The following is a 6000-nucleotide window of genomic DNA, read 5'->3' on the forward strand; positions in this document are numbered from 1 at the left end:
CCACTGCTCAAAGTCAGTTGTTGAGATTCTAATGTAATTATATTGCATGTTCCACTAGAAAAGCACAGAACTCCCAAGAGCAGGTGTACAGACTTTCTATAAAGACGCCATATGATAACTATTTTGGCCCTAAAGACCATATGCTCTCCTGTTGGAACTATTCAGCTGCCATGCAGTACAAAAGCATGTGTTTGATTAAGTGAGTGCTTATGGCTATCTTGTAATAAAATTTCATTTCTATAAACAACCAAGTGCCAGAATTGAGGTTTCTGGCTCTTGTCTTGGAATATTGGTATTGCTAAGGAATCCAGAGGTGCTCATAGTTGTGAAAATGCTGAATGTTGCTCTAGCAGCTACAGATAAGTATAAAGGAATATTTGTAGTACAAAATTATCAAAGTTCATGTTGAACGCTCCAGAAAGTGATATCAGTAAGAAGATAGAAAGTGATCCTTATATAATAGCTAATTCCACCATCAAAAGTTCTGATCAGTAACAAAGCCATAGTTCATAACAAGGCTAAGTAGAATTGTATACCCTACTAAGATGCCAAGTTTTGATCTATAACTTAACCAAGATACTTTAATAGCAAATATTTCTCTATGACTAAAAAGTTTATCAGATATGTCCTAAGTGGGGTAGCAAAAGTCCAGGGAAGGGATATAGTTAATATTAAACATTTCTCTGCTGGGCTTGAAACAGCCTTCGGGAAAAGAAATCTACCATATGAACACCTTAGGCAAGCTAGAAACATGGAAATGTCCATAGTACTCCTATTTTGGTGGTAAAGCATGTTCAGTCTAGTATATGTTAAGGTGTAGAGCCGAGAACAACTGTGTCAGTTCTGTCAGGTTGCTGAATGTTAATCCCACAGGGTTGTTAGGACCCTGGTCAGAGACAGATGTTTTAAGTGAGCACGAAAAGTATTCTATGTTCAGTTCCACCAGTGTGATCTCTGGCTACTAGTTCACATTTTCCACTTTCCTTGAAACATGTCATTATTAGTACCATTTAGAAAAAAATGTATATAATGTCATTTTTGCACATTTATAACTATTCATTATTAAGATATATTCTTGGTGTGCATTTACATAAAAATTACTTAGCTGTGGATATGATCTTAAACCTTAAAAACAGATAGTCTTCCAGTAAGGTACCAAGTCAAAATTTTATTTTTCATGTTTATACTTTGCTTTTTATTATATTCCTCATTCTATGCATTAGCAGTTTGTTTGTTTTTTTTAAGACACATCAAGAATCCATGTATCATAACTCTGGATATTTGCTTGTGTATTTTATATTTGTTTCTATTTGTAAACATGTGTTTGCTATTTACAAGTATGAACTATATAAATGTATATATAGTGTATATTCATATGTGTGTATAGACACACACAAACATGCAACCTGCTCAAGAAATCAAGATCTACCTAGTAACTACTTTCTGCTCTTCTGCTTACATTTTCTTCTTCACTTCTGAAGAGTAAATACTGCAATAACTTTTGTATGAATAATTCATTTGTTTATAAAAAAGCTTGGTTTTCAGTGTTTCCAGTCAAATTGAAATAATGTTTGGTATTTATTCTATAGCTTGCTTCACTCAGCAGATTGAAATTTATTAAGCTTTAATCCCATAGCTTCTCTCTGCCTTTGGTATTAACTATATGTATCATAGGTTACTCTTGCAAGTATTTTGTAACGGTTCCCTCTGATATTAAAACATTCCATCCTACAGAAAGCTTTTTAAGCAGGGAGGTAAACAACTCAAAACAACTTCAGAAAGTCCCTAAAACTGACCAGATTGATTAGCCCCTTCCCTTTCAGAGTAAACAAAAACTGAGAGTAGTCCCCTGATGAGCTATAGAGAAGACATGAGACCAAGCCAGCTGTCTAAAAGTTTTCAACCTGAGGTAACCTATTGAGTTACCTGCAGGCTGTGCAGCATGATTCAGGTTCTGTGAGCTATCACCCACGTGACTTTGTAAGCTGGTGTGGGCATTAGTGTGATGAAGCTGTCTTTGAGTCATTTCTGTGCTGTGGAATAATCCTTTTGTATACTGAAGATTTATCTCTGTGATTGGTTTAATAAAGAAGCTGACTGGCCAATAGCCAAACAGGATAAAGTTAGGCAGGAAAGCCAAGTTGAGAATGCTGGGAAGGGAAAGGGTGGAGTCAGGAGTTGCCAGCCAGCACAGGAGATGAATGTGTGGTATTAATAATACCATGTAGCAGAATGTAAATAAGGAATATGAGTAATCTTAAAATGTAAGAGCTATTTAGTAATAAGCCTAAGCTGTTGGCCAAGCATTTATAATTAATATAAGCATAAGTGTGTTTATTTAAGAGCAGCTGTGGGATAGGAAAACTCAACCTACATTTCTGTTCCTGTAAGTAACCCCTTACCCATACTCTTGTAAATAGCACCAATAAACCTCATTGGCAGTTCCACTATTTCCCCTGTACTAGATGAGCAGTCCAGTGCTGCATTTCTGTTCTTAGAATGGTTATCCTAGAAAATCTGACAAACATGATTTTACTTGTAACATAAAGTTACTATCTGTACCATCCAGATACATGGAATGTTACACTGAATGAAATTCTCATCTTATTTTATATGCATTATGTTTATATTGTAACCTCCAAACAATGTTTTGCCACTGTTTAGGACTTGTTTCTTTAATTGATGTTGCAAATTTTAGTTACACTAAATGGGATTGTGACTGCCGATTGGAGGATAGGGTTTGTACTGTTCTCTCGATAGAAGGATGGCTCTTTGGATATTTCTTTCCTGAAATTCTGAGGTTTGTTTCCTCAAATTATCTGATGAGGGTAGGGGAATGTCTGTGTGTGATATTTGCCAAGTTTTTTTAATGTGTCTTCTGGCTTCTCTATTGGTCTTTTAGCCTAGTTTGCTCATGAATATCTGTTGAATTTCTCACTTTGGTGATTTTTCCCTATTTTTTTGTGGTCAATTTTTAAAATCTTACTTTTTATACCTAGATGAAGGGTGATTGATCACTCAAGTGCTTGTCAAGTCTCAAACTGCACATCTTAATGAAAATCTACAGTTAGTTAGAATGGCCGTTCTCAAGCTGTGGAGCTTTGCCTGGGGTTTTACACTTTCAATTATATTTTTATACACTACCCACTATATGCACAGACAAGCATATGTGCGGAAAATAATTAAAACCAGAGAAGAATAAACTTATTTTAAATGCAGTCTGTGTTATTTAAACTACATTTTGTGTGCTGAATATACTCTGCTACCTTCCTTGTCCAAGTTGTCACCAGTTACTTCCATGAATATTATAGCTTTGGTTAATTTTCCATTTTGTTTTTCTAGACTAAAGAATGTGTATTCCTAAAACACCATTTTATGCCAACCATAAGCCTTGCTTTTTTCAAACTATTTTGATGGCTGTTGAAAAAAGCATTTTAAACTGTCCTAGACTCGTGTGTGTGTGTGTGTGTGTGTGTGTGTGTGTGTGTGTGTGTGTGTGTGTGTGTGTCCGTCCTATGTACATACTAGTAATTGTGTTCCTAATTGAGAACCTGCTAATTGGTACTAATCTACCTTACAGAAGCATTGCTCTGTTGTTCAGGCTCACTCCTCTGTTGTTCAGGCTCACTCCTCTGTTGTTCAGGCTCCAGTCCTCTGAGAATGAATTTTGTCCCTCTATAGCCTCACTACCTATGCATATACTTCTAATTTGCATTTTACTTTTTTCTCTGGAACTCAGTTCTCAAATCAGGGAAAATTTTCGTTCTCACAAAGCAGTTACAGAATGTCTTGTGTATTGTATTTGCAATTATGCTGTTTTTGTTCTTTGTTCCAGAATAACACTGATTTGTTTCACTGATACCTTTTTTTACTGTGCCTCGCTAATGTCTGGTATATATTAATTAGGCTTCAGTAAATTGTTGAATCAAAGAATAATGTTCAGAAGGTTCTGAGAGAAAAAGAAACGTTGATTTTGAAGTTCTAAAGCTGAAAACTAAGCCTACTAATCAGAAAACTTAGTTGTGTTGTGTAATCTTGTGATATGGCTGTTTCTTTGTGTGCTTGAAGTAAGCACTCCCATAAGTAAGTAGTTGAATTTCGTGACAGAGACCTTTAATCTCAGATACTCAGAGTGCTGAAGCAGGAAGATTCAAAGTTTACAACCCACCTGGGCTTTAGAGGAAGCTCAGGGCTGGGCCTGAATTGTGCCAAAGGAGCAATGTGAGAACCTCTAGGTTTTCAAAATGCCTGGGGAGATGCTCTAGCCAGGCCTAGTGTTTTGTCTGCTCCTGCTACCTGCAGATCCAGATGTAGAACTCTCAGCCCCTTCTCCAGTACCATGTCTGCCTGCATGCCTCCATGCTTTCCACCATGACAAAAAAATGGACTAAACCTCTGAACTGTAAGCCAGCCCCAATTAAATGTTTTTCTTTATAAGATTTAAAAAAAAAAAAAAAAAAAAAAAAAAAAAAAAAAAAAGCCTGGGTATATAGACAACCAGTTAGGTGCTTGCTGAGCATATGCAAGGCTCCAAACTCAAACCCCAAGGCTATGTCAAATATGTATCATTGGAGCCCCGATTTAAAGTAAATTGAAAGAATCGTTTAGACTTATAGAGTATTGCTGATGGGTGTTTTTGTTATGTTGGGGCAGAGGGGTTAATTGCATGAAGACTTGTTTCTTGGCATTGTATTTTATGAAAAGATTTTAAACACTTTTTTTAAAAGTCTTTTTCTTGGTAATGGTGAAAATTAGAGTGGAAAGGTCTTCTTTCCTCTTAGCTTTCCAGTGTCCGTGAAATAGCTGGGCAGTATATACAACTACTGAGTGATATTTCTTGGCCTCCTGCTGATCTCCAAGCATGATCCGCTGTAGTGTAGGTGTGTGAACAGAAAGGGTGTTGCTACCTTAGAGATCTTCCCTGCTTGCTTTTGAAGAGGCAGGCCACTGGGAAGTAACCCTCATGGTTCCTCTTGGGTGGTTGTTCCAGAATAACACTGATTTGTTTGATACCTTTTATATGGTGAATCCCTAATGTCTGGCATATTTTAGGCTTCAGTAAATTGTTGAATCAAAGAATAATTTTCAAAAGGATCTGAGAGGAAAAATGCTCAGAGGAGGAACTAACACAGGAGCCTTTGAAAGCAACAGCAAGTCAGCAGTAAAGGCCACTAGTAAAGCTGAACTGTAAATGCCAGCAATAAGAAAAATAGTCAAGGCCAGGGCCAGACTATCAGTGAAATGTTTGAAGCTTCCAGTGAGACTGAAATTACTCTTAAAAATAGCCCACTGTTAAACTGTTTTTGTGTTTCTCGTATATAATTTACTCTGATGCATCTTAAATTCTGGGATCAAGGATCCTCTGGGAAAAGGCTCTTAACTTCCTGGAGAAGGAGCACAAACAATGCTCTGTTCTGCCCATTTTTCATTTGCTGTATTTAATAAACTATTGGCTGTTAGAATCTACACAAAAGAACATTATTAATGCATTTCCTATTTTTTGTTCTAAAACTGACTTTTGTGCTGCCTTCCATTTAGTCTGATGAGTTTGGAGGGAAATGCCAGGATTGGTTCATTTTGTTTTTAAGTGTTATGAAGACAGTGAAAAGATGAAGGTAATATTATTTGAAGATGACATTTTGAACAGACAACGGCTTGGCCACTTTTAGACATCATTCCAGGTAAATAAGCTGTGTGCGTGCACGCATGTGTTTGTGTCTGTTTATCTGTCTAAAGATATACTTCTAAGATGTGGATTAGTGCTAGAAGAGATTGAAGGCCATAATTGTCACAGATGGACAAATGACAGTGTAATAAGATCACGGAAAACTTTCTTTTTTCATCAGGATTACAAATGAAGTTCTACAGGAATAAAATACCGAGGTGTACTTTTTAGGGACATTTTTAAGTGTTACTTCTACATTGCCCTTTTAGTAAAGGGACTGTCATTTGCTCATAGATACTTGGTAGGTATTTACTTGTTCACCATAAGAAGGTGTT

The sequence above is a fragment of the Peromyscus maniculatus genome, chromosome 20 (assembly GCF_049852395.1).
Source record: "Peromyscus maniculatus bairdii isolate BWxNUB_F1_BW_parent chromosome 20, HU_Pman_BW_mat_3.1, whole genome shotgun sequence".
Lineage (NCBI taxonomy): Eukaryota > Metazoa > Chordata > Mammalia > Rodentia > Cricetidae > Peromyscus > Peromyscus maniculatus.